At 35.5% G+C, this 21,396-nt stretch overlaps 1 protein-coding gene across 1 annotated transcript in view; it reads right to left on the minus strand.

Moving 5' to 3' along the window:
- LOC118183732 (uncharacterized) overlaps positions 1-21,396 on the minus strand; it is a 174,187-nt gene that overhangs the window by 112,491 nt on the left and 40,300 nt on the right. Inside the window, exon 2 of the mRNA XM_085812608.1 lies at positions 6,588-6,632. The gene's annotated coding sequence lies outside the window, so the exon portion shown is untranslated. The remainder of the gene's footprint in view (positions 1-6,587; positions 6,633-21,396) is intronic.

Below are 21,396 nucleotides of genomic sequence, written 5' to 3' on the forward strand. Positions count from 1 at the left end.
CCTTACTTCGGTCCGTGATAAGGGATACACGTCAACAATTGTCCAAAATTGAACATGAACTCTATAAGCTTCATCTGGAACTCGCTAAAACATATCCAAAATTCACTGCCCTTGAACAAAAGTCTTGGTCTAGAACGGAGAATGCAGTTAACCGTCATAAAAACACCCTTGCAGTTAAATTCGAAAAACTTCTTTTACAGTCTTCCAGTTCAAGTAGTTCAAAAAATCTTCCCATTGTAAACATCAAGCCAATAGTTAATATTTCTAATGTTAGTCTTTCAGAAGAACAAGAGAGAATTCTAAAATATAATTTTAACTTCTCACAAACCTGTAAACCCTCGATTCCAAAGATTTTGGCTCCTATCGAAAAAGCTTTCAAGTTCAGTAAAGTTTCAGATTCACAGAAAGAAATGATTAGGCATCTTATCGCTCATAATGTGAAATTCAATAATAAACCTTTGAAACCAAATCTAACTGCGAGAGAAAGAGCTACAATGCGCGAGATTCATTCTAACCCGGATATTGTCGTTTCAAAGGCCGACAAAGGTGGCCAGATAGTCGTCATGGATAAGAACACTTACATCGATGGTGTCACTAAACTCTTAAACGAAGGACCATATAATCCGATCCCTAAAGATCCTTCACCTTCGGACTTATCCAAAATAAAAACTGCGATCAAATCTTCGCAAATCATTTCAAGCAACTTAAAACGTTCGCTTATCCCATCTGTTGCGAATTGTGCCAGATTATATGCCCTTCCCAAAATTCATAAAAGTGGTATTCCTTTCCGGCCTATTGTATCAAATTTAGGTACTGCCTCGTATTCATTAGCTAAATATTTAGTTTCTAGATTTTCCACTCTATTAGACAATAACATTTACACCATAAAAAATTCAATAGAGTTTGTAAAAAAGGTTAAAAACATTTCTCCTCGTAATTTACTCATGGTTTCTTTTGATGTAAAATCATTATTCACCAATGTCCCAGTGGAGGGTGCATTAAGATGTCTAGAAACCAGACTTCGCGAATTTCATTTCTCTTGCATCGAAATTGATGAGCTAATTTCTCTCACTCAACTCTGTTTGAAACAAACACATTTTGTTTTCCAAAATAAATATTACAAGCAAACTGAGGGATTAGCCATGGGAAGCCCCCTCAGTCCCATCCTGGCTGATATCTACATGCATTATTATGAATCAAAATTGTTTGAAACTTTAAACTTCCCGGCATGGTTCCGCTACGTAGACGATACTTTTACCCTGTTTGAAGGTAATAAAGATGATTTAAATAGAGTTCTTTCAACAATGAATTCTATTGATCCTGCTATTCAGTTCACTTTTGAACTTGAGACTTGCAATTCTCTTCCGTTTCTCGACATTCTGGTCACACGTAACACATCCAACTTCAGTACTACAGTTTACCGTAAACCTTCATCGGTTTGCCTTCCACCACACTTTAAATCATGTCATCCGACTAAACAAAAGTTAGCTTCATTTTATTCCTATATTTTCCGTGCTCTTCAAGTTTGCTCCTCCAAACTAGCCCTTGATGAAGAACTAAATTATTTAAAAGCAATAGCTATTGACAGGGGCTTTTCACCCAACATTATTAATCAAGCAGTTAAAAAATTCTCATCTCAACACACTAAAAGCCACACTCTTATTTTAGGAGATTATAAAAATTCTGTTGTCATTCCCTTCTTTCCATCAATTAGCTATAAAGTTGCACATATTTTGCAGAAATTTAACTTTCGGGTTGTTTACTCTCCCATCAATAAAATTCCAACTTCTATACTCAAGGACCCCATTCCGGATATGAATTCCTGGGGTATTTATAGGATTCCTTGCCAGTGCGGTTTAATTTACATTGGCCAAACTAAGAGAGCCTTAAAATTTCGCGTCAAAGAACATGAGGCATATGTTAGAAAAAAGGAAACACAGAAGTCTTCTGTTGCTCAACATTGTTGGTCCGAAAATCACACTTTCAATTTTTCTGCTGCCAAAATTATTCAAAAAACATCTTCCATTGGAGAACTGGATTTTCTAGAGGCATTTCACATTCATAAAAATCTTTCTGTTCTAGTTAACGATCCTAATTCCAATCCAAATTTGCCTTCGGCTTTTAGAGAAATTATGTTTTAGTTCTGGTTTCGCCAACAGATGGCGCCACTTGCTTATTCTTGTCCAGGCTTTCTTACCTTATCTAAACATTATTTCCTATCTTGTTCATTTGCGGTTTTGCAGCTGAAGATGATGGTTCGGTAAAACCATCGAAACTAGTCCTGTGAAAATTTTGTAAATTAACGCTGATTTTTGTTGTTTGACTTCTGAATTAGTATTTATTCGGCGTGTTATTGTGTCTTAATTATAGAAGCCCCAAACAGGCTTACATTTTGCTTTCTTTTTTGCACGTGGTTGTGGCCGCCATTTTGTGATTGTAGGAGTTTCGGTGAGTACATTTTTGCAATTTTCAAGTTATGTTTATGTTTTGTACATTTGGATATTGTGCTTTGCTTGTCTGATTTCATGCATTTTGCTTACAAACATTTTGTTTTTCTATTCATTTCAGTGAGGGATTTTTCTGCTATTTTGTGTGTACTTTATTATTGCTCAGTTAATTTAGTTTGATTTTCTGCATTGTTTATCATGCCTTCATCCGTTAATCGTTTCACTAAATTACGCCTGAAACGGCAAAAATTCCTGAATCATCTTGACTTTTTACTTAAATGTAAATGTAAAAAATTGATCCCCAATTTTATTCAAATCAAATCTAATCAAAAACCTTCGAGTCGCGTTTCAAGAATTCTGTTAAATTGCAAACTTGCCTTACTTCGGTCCGTGATAAGGGATACACGTCAACAATTGTCCAAAATTGAACATGAACTCTATAAGCTTCATCTGGAACTCGCTAAAACATATCCAAAATTCACTGCCCTTGAACAAAAGTCTTGGTCTAGAACGGAGAATGCAGTTAACCGTCATAAAAACACCCTTGCAGTTAAATTCGAAAAACTTCTTTTACAGTCTTCCAGTTCAAGTAGTTCAAAAAATCTTCCCATTGTAAACATCAAGCCAATAGTTAATATTTCTAATGTTAGTCTTTCAGAAGAACAAGAGAGAATTCTAAAATATAATTTTAACTTCTCACAAACCTGTAAACCCTCGATTCCAAAGATTTTGGCTCCTATCGAAAAAGCTTTCAAGTTCAGTAAAGTTTCAGATTCACAGAAAGAAATGATTAGGCATCTTATCGCTCATAATGTGAAATTCAATAATAAACCTTTGAAACCAAATCTAACTGCGAGAGAAAGAGCTACAATGCGCGAGATTCATTCTAACCCGGATATTGTCGTTTCAAAGGCCGACAAAGGTGGCCAGATAGTCGTCATGGATAAGAACACTTACATCGATGGTGTCACTAAACTCTTAAACGAAGGACCATATAATCCGATCCCTAAAGATCCTTCACCTTCGGACTTATCCAAAATAAAAACTGCGATCAAATCTTCGCAAATCATTTCAAGCAACTTAAAACGTTCGCTTATCCCATCTGTTGCGAATTGTGCCAGATTATATGCCCTTCCCAAAATTCATAAAAGTGGTATTCCTTTCCGGCCTATTGTATCAAATTTAGGTACTGCCTCGTATTCATTAGCTAAATATTTAGTTTCTAGATTTTCCACTCTATTAGACAATAACATTTACACCATAAAAAATTCAATAGAGTTTGTAAAAAAGGTTAAAAACATTTCTCCTCGTAATTTACTCATGGTTTCTTTTGATGTAAAATCATTATTCACCAATGTCCCAGTGGAGGGTGCATTAAGATGTCTAGAAACCAGACTTCGCGAATTTCATTTCTCTTGCATCGAAATTGATGAGCTAATTTCTCTCACTCAACTCTGTTTGAAACAAACACATTTTGTTTTCCAAAATAAATATTACAAGCAAACTGAGGGATTAGCCATGGGAAGCCCCCTCAGTCCCATCCTGGCTGATATCTACATGCATTATTATGAATCAAAATTGTTTGAAACTTTAAACTTCCCGGCATGGTTCCGCTACGTAGACGATACTTTTACCCTGTTTGAAGGTAATAAAGATGATTTAAATAGAGTTCTTTCAACAATGAATTCTATTGATCCTGCTATTCAGTTCACTTTTGAACTTGAGACTTGCAATTCTCTTCCGTTTCTCGACATTCTGGTCACACGTAACACATCCAACTTCAGTACTACAGTTTACCGTAAACCTTCATCGGTTTGCCTTCCACCACACTTTAAATCATGTCATCCGACTAAACAAAAGTTAGCTTCATTTTATTCCTATGTTTTCCGTGCTCTTCAAGTTTGCTCCTCCAAACTAGCCCTTGATGAAGAACTAAATTATTTAAAAGCAATAGCTATTGACAGGGGCTTTTCACCCAACATTATTAATCAAGCAGTTAAAAAATTCTCATCTCAACACACTAAAAGCCACACTCTTATTTTAGGAGATTATAAAAATTCTGTTGTCATTCCCTTCTTTCCATCAATTAGCTATAAAGTTGCACATATTTTGCAGAAATTTAACTTTCGGGTTGTTTACTCTCCCATCAATAAAATTCCAACTTCTATACTCAAGGACCCCATTCCGGATATGAATTCCTGGGGTATTTATAGGATTCCTTGCCAGTGCGGTTTAATTTACATTGGCCAAACTAAGAGAGCCTTAAAATTTCGCGTCAAAGAACATGAGGCATATGTTAGAAAAAAGGAAACACAGAAGTCTTCTGTTGCTCAACATTGTTGGTCCGAAAATCACACTTTCAATTTTTCTGCTGCCAAAATTATTCAAAAAACATCTTCCATTGGAGAACTGGATTTTCTAGAGGCATTTCACATTCATAAAAATCTTTCTGTTCTAGTTAACGATCCTAATTCCAATCCAAATTTGCCTTCGGCTTTTAGAGAAATTATGTTTTAGTTCTGGTTTCGCCAACAGATGGCGCCACTTGCTTATTCTTGTCCAGGCTTTCTTACCTTATCTAAACATTATTTCCTATCTTGTTCATTTGCGGTTTTGCAGCTGAAGATGATGGTTCGGTAAAACCATCGAAACTAGTCCTGTGAAAATTTTGTAAATTAACGCTGATTTTTGTTGTTTGACTTCTGAATTAGTACCGTGCATTAGTCAATCATTTAAAGGATATCTAATCAGTGTTCATTAAGTTGTAACTCTCTTTTAATGCACCGATTCTCTTCCATCCTTACATTACCTTATAAGTATCTTCTCCTGTAATAAATTGTCGATTTTTATGTAGATCTTAAAGATCTTAGCAATAAGGGTTTTGATGTCATAATATGTATGTGGCCACACTGACATTGAAATGTGAGTGGTTGGTTAGCTAAAAACAGTGAACAAGCTACAAACCGTCAAGTTCTGCCTACATTAAAAAAACAATTTCGGTGAAAAAAATTCGATTTTTTTTAATTGCCTAATTTGAAAAGTCAGTTTTGTAGGATTCCGAAAATGGTTCATTTTTACGTTTGGGATAATTAGAAGAGAAGATATAGCCAATTAACTGCACTGGAAGTGAAAGCAGAAAGACCGGAAGTGCCATTTAAAAAACTCAACTTAAAGGTAAACAATGTTGTTATCCGTGGGTTTTTTTTTTTTTTTTTTTTTTTTTAAACCTGTTTCTGTGTAAGAATTGTGCTAAAACATTTCATTTTAATTCTGGGTATTTTGTTTCTGGCAATAATTATTTGCCTTAATTTTTTGAACTGAGACTGGCAACTTTGCGATTAGGTATAAAGACTATGTTGCTGGGTGCATATATAGCAGTTTTAATTTTTAATTCAGGGTATCTTGGATTACTTCCTGTGTTTGAACATTTAGGCATATCAATTGAACAAGAAATGATTAAAAATTACTTTGGAATTGATAACGAAAGAATAAAGAACTCGAAACGTCATTCGTCGCTCATTTCGAAAATAGCCAGAAAAAAAATTTAAATCAAATAGAAAATCAAAATTACTTAAGTATAAAGATACGGAGGGTGTATGTACAAATGTGTGGAATTTTAAGTGTGTATATACAACAGAACAGTTTTTCTGTTAATGGGAAATCTTTAAATGCGTTTTCTGGAAAACTAATTTTTCTAGTATTTTTACATTCAAGAAATGTAATCACTCAAAATGTTCTAAAAGTATCTCTATTAAATTTCACTAAAGTGTTTCCTATATTATTTACTAGGGTTTAAGCTACAATCTAAGTTATATTTATTAATTTGATTGTTTTATAAGTATTTCTATATAAAACGATAAGAAATATTTTACCAAAAAAATGTGTTTTTTTATTCAATTACACATATTTTAGTAAATTTTAGAAATATCATAAACATTTTAGTTCATAACACAGATGAGTGTTGTAGTAGCATACAGTATAAATAAAATTGAAATATATGCTGTGGGAAAAAATATACGATATTTAACGTAAGTGTTAAATTCTCCTAAAAATGTGCATAAAATTGCATATATTTCAAAAATTTATGAAAATACTCCTAAAATTTAACTGTTTTCATGATTTGAAGGTAAAAAGGCTTACCCTTTCAGTCGATCTTCTCTCTCGTTCTAATCCTAGGTGGATGTCCTGGAATATTTTATTTAATTAATTGAAGATAATCACTATTCATTCGAAAGGAAGGCACTTCTATAATAATAACATATTTTAATTCACAAATCACATCACTAACAAATTATATACATAACACAACAGAAGAAAATTACCGGTTACATCTTAAACGTCCATTACGAGTTCTAAAGTTAAAGTCACAGTTCTGTCTTTATTTTGATATGATTATTTTTATTTTGACCAAACATCACGTGATGTTTGGTAACGAGTTTTAACAGCGAGCGTTTCAACAATGGCACTACCTAAGTCATTCTCAAAGATGCTATGTTGCAGTGAAAAGATACTCAAGTGACATGGTTTGGTTTGGTTTGGTTTATTATGGAAAAGCCTTGAGGGCTATCTGCCTGAGGGGAGGGGATGTCTTCATGAAGGACTTTCTAAGGGAAATTGTCTCGTATACACGTTACGCATGCTCCTCAAGTGCAATGAATTGCACAGAAATTCTTCTCTCTCTGAATAAATTATTTTTATTAGTATTCCTCACAGACTCAATAAAAAATATTTCTTCTGAAATTTTGAAATTACTAAATTTCTAACTGTGCAAGATAAATTTTAACTCATGTCTGAAAAGGTATGGGCTATCTGATACAACAGACTTCTGTCTTTGTGTTCAGTCAAGACCAAAATGTTGAACATTTGTTGTTAGACTATTCAAAACTTACTGAAAGAAGAAAAGAATTCGTTTCTCAGTTAAAAACTCTCAACATTAAGTTCCCTCCCCACTCTCCATTTGTTTGTTCAAGATAAAAATCGCCTTCTCTTCTTTCTGTGTAATTCTCAAGTTTCATCTGTAAATTTGTAACTTTATTTTGTGTTGAGTTGTTGTATTGTTTGTATTTTTTACTAACCTCTGTAATACTATGTGGTACGCAAAAAGCTTAAATATTCTTTAAAAAACTGCAATGTTTTATGATTACTATCTACAAAGGGTAACTGCAATGTTTTATCATTACTATCTACAAAGGTTTACCAGAAATCCGTTGTAGCTTTTTATTACCGCAATATAGGTACACATTTACTTAATCGCACTTAAAACAGGCTCATTCATGATTCACACCCTTTCTCTGCCACTTCTGCCATTGCTGGAAACAATAAAAAGTCCTGTTATGGTATCTTCCGAAGTTCAACCATCGCATTGGTTTTCATGTCAAAACGGTTACCTTTGATGCCCATTTTGATATTGTTTTTGTGGAAGAGCCAGAAATCCGATGGTGCTCAATCTGGTGAAAAAGGAGCTGGTGGAGGACTGAAATTTTCTGTGAGCCATGTCTGCATAACAAGCGATGTGTGGCGTTGTCGTGATGCAGTGACCATCCTCCTTCCCGTATGGTGGGAAGTTTTCTATCTTTTTCAAAACTTGCACCACTTTTAAAAAGGGCCGTTAACAATTTGTGCAGCTGGTACAAATTCATAATGCACCGCACTTTCGTTGTCGAAAAACGCAATAAGCATCACTCTTGTTTTGGATTTGACATGACTTTACTTGTATGGTCGCGGAGAGGACGTTGTGTTTCATCCCGATGACTACATCTTTGTCTCCAGGTCGTAAGCGTACACCTATGCTTCGTCACCAGCAACAGTTGCCTTAAGAAATGTACGGTCCTCTGTGCTTTTTGCAAAACATTCGGCAGAAGACAACTGCCCAGTGTCCATCTAGCCCTCCGATCCCAAAGGTAAGTAAAGCACTCCCAGAGATAAGGTCCCTGAAAGTGAAGAGAATGACGGGCGGGGGCAGGAATGCCCTAGACCTAATGCTCGGCTACCGATGTGTGGGAGGTCTGGCATGCAGAACTGATTAAATTAACCAAAACTTTCTTAATTACCCAGTCCCCTTTAATGTCTGCCCCATTAACTTAACAATTTTCAAATCTAAAACCACCCTCATGAGGTCTCACCGGAGGTAAAACTCCAGGACGGTTAGCGAAAGGGAACAACACCTGTTCGTGTCATGAAGTACAGGTATTCCCCTCACTTTTACCTGTACCTGATTCGGGTTCAGCAGCAGCGGGACAAACTTTGTACTGACACGTTTCATCTTCAAATCATCTGACAAAATTGCGTGAATGGATCCATGAGAGATCCCCACTTGCTGCACCAACTCGTCGATGGTCATTCTTCGGTCTGATCTGATCAAGTGCTTGACTTGTTCGACCATTCCTTTCATTTCTGGAGGTTGAAGTTCTTCTACTGTGACTCTCGTATACTAGCAACTCCTGTCCACTCCAAAATCATGCAAACTGCTCGTAAACGGCTGTTTTCTTTAAGGAATCCTCAACGTAAACAGTTGTAACACTAACAAAGTCTCTCTAGCAGATTTCCCCAATCTGTGCCATGAGCTTCATGTTCGCCGTTTGCTCCAACATCGACATCCCACCTACCTTTATGAACTGCTTCTCGCTATTATGAATTCAGGTAGTAAATAAGTATAGTGGTGGTAAAAAACTTATTTGTGTTGATAAAAGAGTTACAAGGTAATTACGGGAACTTTTTGACTGCTCGTCGAATTACGCTAAAAGACATGCGCAATTTACAATTTGAGCAGCATGAATTTCTTAGTTCCGCCATGCATAATAAAGTTTTCTTCACACTCACCAAACTTTAATCAAATAATATCAATGAATACATAAAAAATAAGTAATAGTGTAATGCGTAGTATCAAATCTGGAAACGATTATTTATCTTAAATTACACTATTGTTTAATTTACTTATAATTAATATTGTATTAATAAATTCGCAAATTAAATATGCTGTCCTGTAAGTAGGAGCATAAAATGCAATCATTCAAACCTCAATATAGGCTGAACAAAAACAAGGATTTATAAGAAATACAGAACAATGGATTTTATTGCTAACCTTTTGAGATTAAAGAAAATATATATTGTGTCTCACTTATCCACATTGTGCAATCAAATTATAAAAAAATAATTTACAATATTTTTTGGTACACATATTCAAGAAAAGATACGTCACTGACTTCCTCATTCGTAAGACGGCTGAGAAAGAAATTTCGAGGGGTAGTAAGATACCTGGAATTTCCAGCGTTAATTATCGAAATTCCTTGAAGTTTATCCCGAAAGCCTTCGAGCTAGGAAACGGCTCATAAAATTTTACAGCTAATTTATTTGTCTCTGACTGCATAATTTTATACACATTCTTCATGTGTAAAGTTCTTTTATTTGATTAGTCACTAAAGACCAATGAAAAGGCTCTTATATTGAAAAATGATACATAATGAACATCATAAACTTAAAGAATAATCAATATTAAAAAATAATTAAAAAATAATTAAAAAATTAAAAAGGAAAAAATCTGAAATCTTTCACATTTTATATTACGTCCAAAAGGGCCTTTTTTAACGTTTTGTGCGTTACCTTTATTCATTAAATATTATGTTCTTCACACTTAAACCATAAAATCCAATTCAACAGCAATATCTCAAAATATTTAATATCTTGATAATTTCCGATAACACAGTCTCGAGCGGTGGAAATGAAATTTTTTTTTCGTACACTGCTGCGGTGCCATTGCTCGCTTTGAAATCGGGGAGTTTCTTAATCAAAAACTCATAAATGTTTTACAAAATATGAAATAGAAAAAAAATCTGAAAGGTTTCAGCTTTTAAATTACGTCCAAAGGCGCGTTTTTTCTTAACATTTTGTCCCTTACCGTTATTATATATCACATTCTTCGCACTTAAACCATAAAATTCAATTCAAGAGCAACATCGCAAAATAGTTTTAAATTAAGCATATCTTTAGAATTTCCGATACAGAGTCTCGCGCGCTGGAGATAGAATTTTTTTTTTTCTGTACAACGTTGCCATGGGTCGCTTTGAAATCGTTGAAATTGTTAAAAATTCGTTAAAGTTTTACAAAATATGAAATCGATAATAAAACAAATTTCAAATTTGGGCTACCACATGCCCATATTTGCACTAGGATTACGTCATTCAAAATTCAGTGGTTCTAGGTACCGTTGTTTTATCACAATGCGAGAAATATACATACATTTATGCAGATTTTTCATAATTTAATTTCTTCAAATATAATGCAGGACTCTAACATTGGGTGGCAACAGTTTTAAAAATGAAACGGGCATTTATAGTGAACCAACGCAAAATCGCAAAACGAAAATAGTTCTTCAGGGAAAAAGCCCCTTTGAACTAATAACAAAATAAATTCCAAATTCGGACTTCCAGATGCCCATATTCGGGAGGAGACGTACGTTATTCATAATTAGATGGCTCTAGGTACCGTTGTTTTATCACAAAACGAGAAACATACATACATTTATGCAGATTCTTAATTATTTAATTTCTTTAAATATAATACAGGGCGATAATATTTGGTGGCAACAAATTGAAAGGTGAAACCTTGTTTATGAGGAAGCGCAGCAAAAATGCCGAAACGAAATTAATAGCCTTTCTCAGCTAACGCCCGTTGGGCGTATAAAAAAAAAGGCAAAGACAAAAAATCCGAAAAGTTTCAGATTTTAGCAGTCGCGCAGATGAGTTTACACTCTCGTTGAGCTCACAGTCTATCAATGGTATTACAACTAACTCCTACTGGAGACTTTGTTTTTGTTGTCTTTTTACCTTTATTATTAAGCATTATTTTCTTCGCATTTACGCTATATACAATTCCACAGCAAAATTATAAAAATTTTAAAAGCAGCATATTTAACGTTTAGAATTCCCGATTCAGAGTTAAGTGTTGGCGTAAAACATTTTTCTGTTTTCTATTTTCAGCCTTTTCCAGTTCATCATTGCTTAGTTTTCTTACAAAATTGCTTTATAAAATATTATTTCTGTCTTGTTGTTAACGTTTTGTATGTTTACTTATTAAATATCACGTTCTTGGAGTCTACGACACATAAAAATCGATTCAAAAGCAAAATCACAAAGTATTTAAGAAACTGCATTCTTTAGAATTCCAGATACACACTTCCGCGCTGGATTTAAAAATATTTTATTCCGTACAGTGTTGCCACTACTCGCTTTGAAATCTTTGAATTTGTTGGATTTAGGCACCGTTGTTTTTTCACAGCGCGAGAAACATAACATGCATTCATGCAGATTCTTCATTATTCGATTTCTTTAAATATAATACAGAGCGATAAATATTCGGTGGCAACAATTTCAAAAGTGATGCAACGCATTTAATTGTTTCGACGCAAAATGACATTTCGAAAATAGTAATATTCCATTCCGGACTATTGTCCCTTTAGGGCTAACGACTAAACTAATAATAAAAATGAAACTCGAGAATTATTTTCAGACTTATAAAACGCAATCCAATCGTATGTAATGTATTTTTAACTGACTATTACATTGTAGTATGCTTCGGTATGTCATTAAAGTACCATTCAACTAATAGCTGTCCTTTTCAAAGGGCGGAAAAAAATTATCTTCAAAATGAAAATAACTTAGCAGCTTATGTAATTTGTGGCAAAACAGGCAATAAGATAAGAATTATAAATTATAATAATATTTAGAATGAATTAGAAATAAACAACTATAAACTCGTATCAATAGATTTATAAACTAATAATTGTTATTTAGAACTCAAACGTCAGTTAGGACAAAAATTTATTCTACTGCTATTCCTTTGTGGCAAACGTAGAAGTGTCAACCAATGCATGAGTAAAAATAATTTTTGTGTGATGAACTATATAAATTTCTCAGTTTTTCATGTAACATATATATTTTAATATAAAAGGAACTTAAAATGTTTATCATTGAAACATTGTTTGTCTTTTATTACATTGGAATGTTTTATGGTTGTATTGCAAACTACAAGTCAAATGTTAATCTGTTCTCTAGATGAAATAAAATATTATTCTTTTGTTTAAGTGTTCTTATTTCTTTACTATCAGAATTTCAATAAACTTATCAGTTTATATACATTCCCGGTTTTCTTCTTATAATAAAGAAACATATTTATATACGTTTATTTATTATCAGAATTTCAATAAACTCAAGAAAATAGGTTATCAGTTTATATTTATATGAAGCGCCGGCATTCTATAGAATGCCTAGCCATTGTACATATATAATGCCGGACATTTTAGTCAAAGTATGAAATATGAGAATTATTATACTTTCCATTGGCACTGTTTATAATACCTGGGCATACTATAGAATAACAAATGATCTTTAGGCAAAGTATGGAAAAAAAGTTATAATAAGGCTATTATTTAAACAACGTTCATTCCTCAAAGATAAAACTGTTATTTTAAAAAATTAATGAAAGTGTGCCTTAAAAAAAAACTATTATTCGAAATATGTACAAAAATAGTGGGTTAATCTTTGGATTATGGTAACTTGGCAAATTTTTGGCGAAAATTTGGCGAGCAACACTGCTACAACAACCTGCTAGTTTTTGTTTGGACGCCATTTTGTTTTGACTAAGTAAAGGCATTTTTTTTTTTCCCTCAACATTTTTTTTCCAACAATCTGCTAGCCGAATTACGCTTATGCTAGAACTTTTATGGAACAAAAGTGCTTAATCATGACGAAGATTAGGTGCGAAATTGGGAGAAAGTGCAGAATCGCAAACTGCTTGCCGCGTTTTTAAGAATTCCACATACGCGGTATCCACGTACACGTCGACCTATTTTCACTTAAAAAAAAATCCCAGAATTGCAAAAAAAAATGGTAGTGCGCACACTCTGACTTTATCCATGTACACTGCTAAAGTCCTAGCTAGTAACCTTTATCGCCTTACCAAAATGTCGCCAAACTACCTGTTACCATATTCCAAAGATTAGACAAATAGTAAAATGGTCTTGATAAAACAATAAATTTGCATTTTCTATCTGGCTAAGACTGGGAATCTGTAATATCTACCTGACAACGGAATTTAAATTGAGAAACAATCATAGGTTTCACAACAATGCCCTTTTTAATACTTTTTTAATACAACTGCTGCCAGTTCTTCAAATATCCTTGATACAGCTGGTTCAACAGTGGATGCTAATGAAAATGTAGCCAACGAATTCGTAATGCACTTCCCTAGTGTTGGTAAAATTGACTACCAAAAAGAACATAATAAAATGAAAAGCTGTGCCAAAAAATTGCTCCTGGAGACAAGAGGGTACAGGCATGATGATCTGTTTCTAAAGGACATCACTTTAGAAGAATTAGATACTACTGTTATGTCGTGGAGCAAAAACAATTTTACTTTACACCTGACTGCCACTGGCTCCGACATAGCAATGTGAATACTCTACATCTAAAATTTTAAACACCATTCCAGAATTTTAAATGTTTATTTAATAGAATTCTATTCATATATTTGCAAGTTATACACTATAAACACAATAATAAAAATTTAAACTTATCTGCACCAGCGTGAATAAGCCTGGCATAATATTCTGAACTCGACGCAAATTTAGGAGGAAAAATACCGGAAATTCAAACACGAGGTTTCATCCTTTCCAACGCAGCTAATTTTCTAAATATATTTTACTAATACTCGCAGCGGGGCAGCGAATTCCATTTCATTCACCCAAAACTCAAATGTTTTAACGCAAATAGAATCGCAAAAGACGCAAAAAAACATCGACTCAAAATCAAAATATTAAAATCTATAGAATATCATCCGCTGTTGCCATTCCAGCGGATTCATTATCATCCGCTGTTCCATTTTTTCCTGCAGCTGTTGCCAGACTTATCCTCGCTGTATGATGAGAGGTACAACAACTACTATCAACGCTATTAAAGGAAATAAATCACCAGGAAGCTATCCCTTTTTTGGAGAAAGGGTTAAAACTCTTTTTTGAAAAATCACGGCAATGCTTTTTGGCTATCTCGGCTTGCAAGAACTATAGGCCTATCGCCCTCATATGAATCCTATGCAAGATGATGGAAAGAATTACCCATTCCAGAATCATGGAGGATTTTTGTGAGGATAAAAAACAAGATAAATTTCTATCAGATAACCTGCAGAAAACTACATTCCACTGAATGTCAGTTATCTATTTCTGTAAATCCATCATCGATGATTTCCAAGAACGACTACCGAAAGAGACCACTGCTGTTTTTCTTGATATTTTGTGTTTGGCATTTCATAGAATGTGAAGACAGAAAATCATAATACTTGTACATCCTTATGGTATTGGAGGAAATGACTTTATCTGAGTAAATGATCTCTTGAGGGGCAAAAAAAAATAAAGTAACCTACAATGGATGTTTATCCAACAGCAGGAAACTCCTTGCAGGTATTCGGCAGAGTTCTTCTTTGAAACTCCTCCTCTTCCTATTGCATGTGAGCGAAATTCATTCTAACCTCGAAAAAGACACTAAAGTGACGTGCCACGCAGATGACATCGCGATCTAGAACTCCAGCAGGAATATTCATGAATCTGAAACAGTGCTCCAGAAATCTTTAAATGGGATCGTGAGGTGGACGCATAACTTAAAACTCAAGATCAATGCTGAAAATAACTACTGACTGTGTCTCTTCAAAAGATAGGAAGCATAGAGATCTCATGAATCCAAATTTATACATCGAAGGTAAGTCATCGAACTGAAATCATCATGATCGAAGTGAATCATCATGACTTGGGAATCACCTTAAATGCAGAATTGAAATTCACAGAGCATGTCAAATCTTTGTTGACAGAGCTTTGAAAACGCCAAGAATCATCAAACGTCTTTGTGGAACATCGTGGGGAGCTTTTCGCAGGACTCTTAAAACAACATAGACCAATCATGGAGTATGCTTCTCCCATCTGCGACCATGCTTCCAAAACTGAAAAAATTAGAAACTAGAAAAATTAGAAAGTGTCCAGGCAAAGGCCGCAAAAATTATTATCGGTACAGTCTCTTCCTCCAATAATTTAAAAGTAATTCAGCAATGTGGCCTTGAAAGCCTCCGAAAAAGGAGGCTGTAATAAAATTTGCAAACAAGGCAAGAAAGTGTGTACCAGAACACATCGCAAGATTGAAATTATAATGGCAGCAGCAGTCTGAAATAATCATCTCCTATACAATTTGACAAGGTATTGGAGCAAATTTCGGCCTCATCACAACAACTTTTCCATCTTCCAAGAACCAAGATTTCCTTCCAGGCTTCCTGTAAACTCTAAAATAGTATTCAGCCTACTAGATCCCAGCAATTAAAGGAATTGATTGCTATCAATAAAGCGAAAGCGATCAGTACCGTTGAATAATATCGAAAAGATGACTTATTATACAGATGGTATAATAAGTCACGTATAATACGTCTGTACACGTATAATCTGTTTGTAAGATGGTATAATATGTCTGTGAACGCTTATTATACAGATGGTTCATTAGATGAGACAATCAGTAAGGGCGGCTCTAGAGAAAACATACAGAGAAAAAAGTTTCCGCGCAAAAGTAAGAATATATTCTTTGTTTTTTTTTCTAAATTACCTATGAAAACGAGGTAGTTCAATATACGTTAGGTATCAAGTCTCAAATACCTATCAAAACGAGGGATGTTCAATATATCTCTAATTTCACTGGCGAGCTTCTACCACCCCACACCCACCAGCAGCGGAGAAACTTAATATGTATTCCCTTCCTATTTCTGAACAAGCAAAAGGAATCGTTGTCTTCTGTGACTCAAAGGCAGCTCTACAAGCAACCTTGGATGGAAGCTCTCAGATCACCAACAGGATCCACTTTCGTCTAAACGATGTTCAATATATGTTTGGTATCAATTCTAAAACGCCTACCAAAACGAAGGCTGTTCAATACATCTCTAATTCCAATTGCGAGCTTCTGGCTGTAGCGGAGACACTTCACCATATCATTTCTGAGCAAGCAAAAGGAATCGTTGTCTTTTGACTCAAAGGCAGCTCTACAAGCAACCTTGGATGGAAGCTCTCAGATCACCAACAGGATCCACTTTCGTCTAAACGATGTTCAATATATGTTTGGTATCAATTCTAAAACGCCTACCTAAACGAAGGCTGTTCAATACATCTCTAATTCCAATTGCGAGCTTCTGGCTGTAGCGGAGACACTTGACCATATCATTTCTGAGCAAGCAAAAGGAATCGTTGTCTTTTGACTCAAAGGCAGCTCTACAAGCAACCTTGGATGGAAGCTCTCAGATCACCAACAGGATCCACTTTTGCCTAAACGATGTTCAGTATATGTTTGGTATCAATTCTAAAACGCCTACCAAAACGAAGGCTGTTCAATACATCTATAATTCCAATTGCGAGGTTCTGGCTGTAGCGGAGACACTTGACCATATCATTTCTGAGCAAGCAAAAGGAATCGTTGTCTTTTGACTCAAAGGCAGCTCTACAAGCAACCTTGGATGGAAGCTCTCAGATCACCAACAGGATCCACTTTCGTCTAAACGATGTTCAATATATGTTTGCTATCAATTCTAAAACGCCTACCAAAACGAAGGCTGTTCAATACATCTCTAATTCCAATTGCGAGCTTCTGGCTGTAGCGGAGACACTTGACCATATCATTTCTGAGCAAGCAAAAGGAATCGTTGTCTTTTGACTCAAAGGCAGCTCTACAAGCAACTTTGGATGGAAGCTCTCAGATCACCAACAGGATCCACTTTTGCCTAAACGATGTTCAATATATGTTTGGTATCAATTCTAAAACGCCTACCTAAACGAAGGCTGTTCAATACATCTCTAATTCCAATTGCGAGCTTCTGGCTGTAGCGGAGACACTTGACCATATCATTTCTGAGCAAGCAAAAGGAATCGTTGTCTTTTGACTCAAAGGCAGCTCTACAAGCAACCTTGGATGGAAGCTCTCAGATCACCAACAGGATCCACTTTTGCCTAAACGATGTTCAATATATGTTTGGTATCAATTCTAAAACGCCTACCAAAACGAAGGCTGTTCAATACATCTCTAAATCCAATTGCGAGCTTCTGGCTGTAGCGGAGACACTTGACTTTACCATTTCTGAGCAGGCAAAAGGAATCGTTGTCTTTTGTGACTCAAAGGTAGGTGATATTACAGGCAATCCTGAATGGAAGCTCCCAAATCACCAACGAGATTCACTTTCGCCTAAATGAGCTTCAGAGAAGTCAACCACTTGCGGTAAAAAGACTAGCCCCGTACGTCGACATGCTTTTGTCTCAAACCGCGAGCGACGTGAACACCACGTCGATAGGCATTTATCGCAAAAATGAAAAATAACGTGGTGCACACTTCGCCTAACAACGAGATTGTTTATTTCTCGAGTTACAGCTCTGGATTGCACTCTCAGACGCGGAGCGGCGTAAATGAGACACTTTACCGCTTGTTATATTGTAGCGCACGGCACTGCAACCGTAAAGTTTAGTCGTAGCGCAAGTGGTTAAACAACGTCTGCCTTCTTCAATAGTTTCCAGGAGAGCACGTCAGCATCACAGATAACGAAAACGCGGATAAACTGGCCAAAGATTATTGAAATCTCACCAATAATGATAATGTAAAGGTTATCGGACGTAAATGCCATGGCCAAATACAGACTGATGGAACTTTCAATTCCAGTGTAGCTTCAATTCAATTCCAAAGAGCTTAAATATAATAATAGTGAAATGAGTGATATATTGAACAAGTGAAATGAAAAATGTATTGAACATCCCTCGTTTTGTTAGGTATTTTAGAAAAACGCCAAGATATATTTCCTACTTTTGCGTGAATACTTTTCAATTCCAAAGAGCTTAATTATAATACATTGTGAAATGGGTGCATACTTTCAAAGCAGCGCGCACAGCTGGTATTAAACTTGATCTATAAAAGTCTGTTAAACATTGTCAGTCAGTGAAACGTGTTATTATTATTAAAATATCTACCATCATTTGGTGAACCGAATTCCGTCAAAAGAAAAAGATTCCCTCGACAGATATTCATAAATGCATCGATGCAATCAGTAGTATATTGTTGCGTGCTTGTGGATTCGTACTTGTAGATTGAATGCACACATAGCCGATGATAGGTTGGTAAGATTTATTTTATCAAACACTTCAGCAACACTTCTGTAGAGTTCTGGAACTTTCCAAATAAATAGTCGTACAACTCTCACGGTATCAAACTATAATCAGTAGTTGCACTTCGAACTACTAGGAATGCAACGTAATGCATCTAAACAGAGCAGCTAACCCAAAGATATCAAAGTCCACCAAACTAATGCTGAATTAAACAACTGAGAGCAGATACTTTCTCCAATATTGTATAACCTTCAATGGGCCGCCAGAGAAATGCTTGGTATTTCTTGAAATTACTGGAAGGTACATGAGGCCCGGGTGCGGTTACAGTTGCAGATGAACTCAATTACAAGTTATTCAATTAGAACACCTATTACGGTGATACAGAGACCGGAAAAACTGTTGCCACGTCTAGTGACTTTTAGCGATTCCTCGCCGAAATTAGAGACCAAAAATAGTCTTCAAAAGGGCTGCTAGTTTGGCGATATCTCGCCAAATTAGCAAGATAGCCATTTACCCAATGTTCATCAGGTTTGCCCTTGTTAACCTAAAAGAGCCAATTTGCTCAGAAGCACTATTAATTTCGTTTTGCCATTTTGCGTTGATTCACTATAAACGACAAATCCCTAATTATTACCACCAAACATTAGAGCCCTGTAGTAAAATCCTTTCCTTATTTCAATATAATGAATATTGAATCTTGCAGGAAGAATAAAGATAATTTTTCAGAATAAACAAAATACTTTTATTTAAATTTTAAAACAGAACCAAAAAAAAATAAATACTGCAGCTCTAAACTATCAAAATTTTAAACTCTTAACTACTCAGTTAAAACTCTTGCAACTATTAAAATATTCAAAATCTTAAACTCTCTAAAACAAAATATATATCAAAATCTTTCGAATCCTCTTCTTGTTGCCACACCGTAAAAAACAAGTTCTTGTCCTATTTATATTTCACGTTCTCTTTAAGTCACGATCTTCACAAGTCATGATCTTTACAAGTCACGATCTTTACAAGTCCCCCCACAAGAAGCACATTCGTCACCGTAGAGACAATGTTGCTCAGAGTTCATTGAGAGAGAAAGAGTTAACAGCTAACCTTGACAAAGCATCAGCATTCCCATGTGAACTTCCTTTGCGGTATGTCACAGTCTTGTTATACCGTTGTAACGCTAAGGCCCAACGAGACAGTTTAGTACCATGAGGGGCGCTTTGGGTCAAGTAGGTGAGGGGATTGTGATCAGACACAATCTGCACTTTGGCACCGAAAATCCATGTGTCAAATTTTTTCAAGGCTTCGATGACACAAAATGCTTCTCGTTCGATGGTTGACCATCGTTGTTGACAGGGCGTTAATTTCTTGCTGAAAAATGCTATGGGCATTTCTTTGCCGTATTCATCGTTTTGAGCTAAACACGCTCCAATTGCGAAAGCAGATGCATCCGTATAGAGTTCAAAGGGCTTGATGTCCGGAGTATGCAGAGATGGCATTTTAATCAACTCTTCTTTAAGTTTGTTGAAAGCTGCTTCTTTTTCAGAGTCCCATGGAATATTATTTGGAACACTTTTCTTTGTAAGGTTTGTTAGAGGTAAAACAATCTCAGAAAAATTTGGGATATAATTCCTATAGTAGCTTGCTAGCCCTAAAAGACTCCTGACTTCTTTTTTAGTGGTAGGCTTAGACAGATTTCTGATGACTTCTACCTTCTCAGGATCTGGAGAGTGAGTGCCAGAACCTATTACATGTCCTAGAAACTTCACGTGACTCTTTCCGAAATCACACTTTTCTAGATTTGCGGTTAGACCTGCGTTTCTCAGTGTCTGAAACACTTGGTCGATGTGATAGAGGTGGCCATCCCAAGTTTCTGAAAATATTGCCACATCATCAATATATGAACGGCAGTAGTTCTTATGGTTTGCAAGCACCTTATCCATCGATTTTTGGAAGGTACTTCCAGCGTTTTTCAAACCGAAAGGGAGAACTTTCCATTGGTAATGGCCGGAATGAGTGATAAATGCTGTGTAGGGTTTAGCTTCTTCTTTCATAGGAATTTGCCAATATCCCTTGGTTAAATCGAGAATTGTTATGAATTTGGCTTTCCCTATTTCGAATAGTAAATCTTTAGCAATCTTCATCGGATAGGCGTCCGGAATTGTGAAGCTATTTAAAAGCCTGAAGTCTATGCACAGTCTAACGCCGCCATTCGTTTTTGCAACACATACTATAGGATGTGCCCAGTTACTGTCACTGGGTTCTATAAGATCCCATTCTAACAGTTCTTTAACTTGACGATCGACTTCCTCTTGAAGTGAAACAGGAACACGGTAGGGCCTCAATCTTTTCGGATTACATCCTTCTGTAACCTTGATGTCATGACCATCAACATTGGCTTGACCAGGTTTGCTACTGAAAACATCTACATAAGATTTTAGTACTTTAAATAGTCCTTCCCGTTGGTAATATTTTAAGTCACCTTTCAAATTTTGTAAATGGGTCCAGATATCATCAGCAGATTTATTCATAAGATCTGCTGGTGCATAGTGGATATCTCCAAACTCTTCATCTTGGTCAAAAATGATACCAACGTGATCTACACGAGCAATATATGGCCTTAACTTATTTATATGGAGTTCTCTAATACTTCCGTTTTCCATTTCGATTTTGGCAGAGTGTGGCCTGGTAAGTTTGATCACGGTAGCTGGTCCTTGCCACATGTTGAGCAATTTATGTGATAATGATGGCATTAACACGAGGACTTTGTCCCCAACATTGAAAGTCTTTTCTTGAGAACGT

The sequence above is a fragment of the Stegodyphus dumicola genome, chromosome 3 (genome assembly GCF_044657685.1).
Source record: "Stegodyphus dumicola isolate Sdum_Otavi_A_Nest chromosome 3, ASM4465768v1".
Taxonomy (NCBI): domain Eukaryota; kingdom Metazoa; phylum Arthropoda; class Arachnida; order Araneae; family Eresidae; genus Stegodyphus; species Stegodyphus dumicola.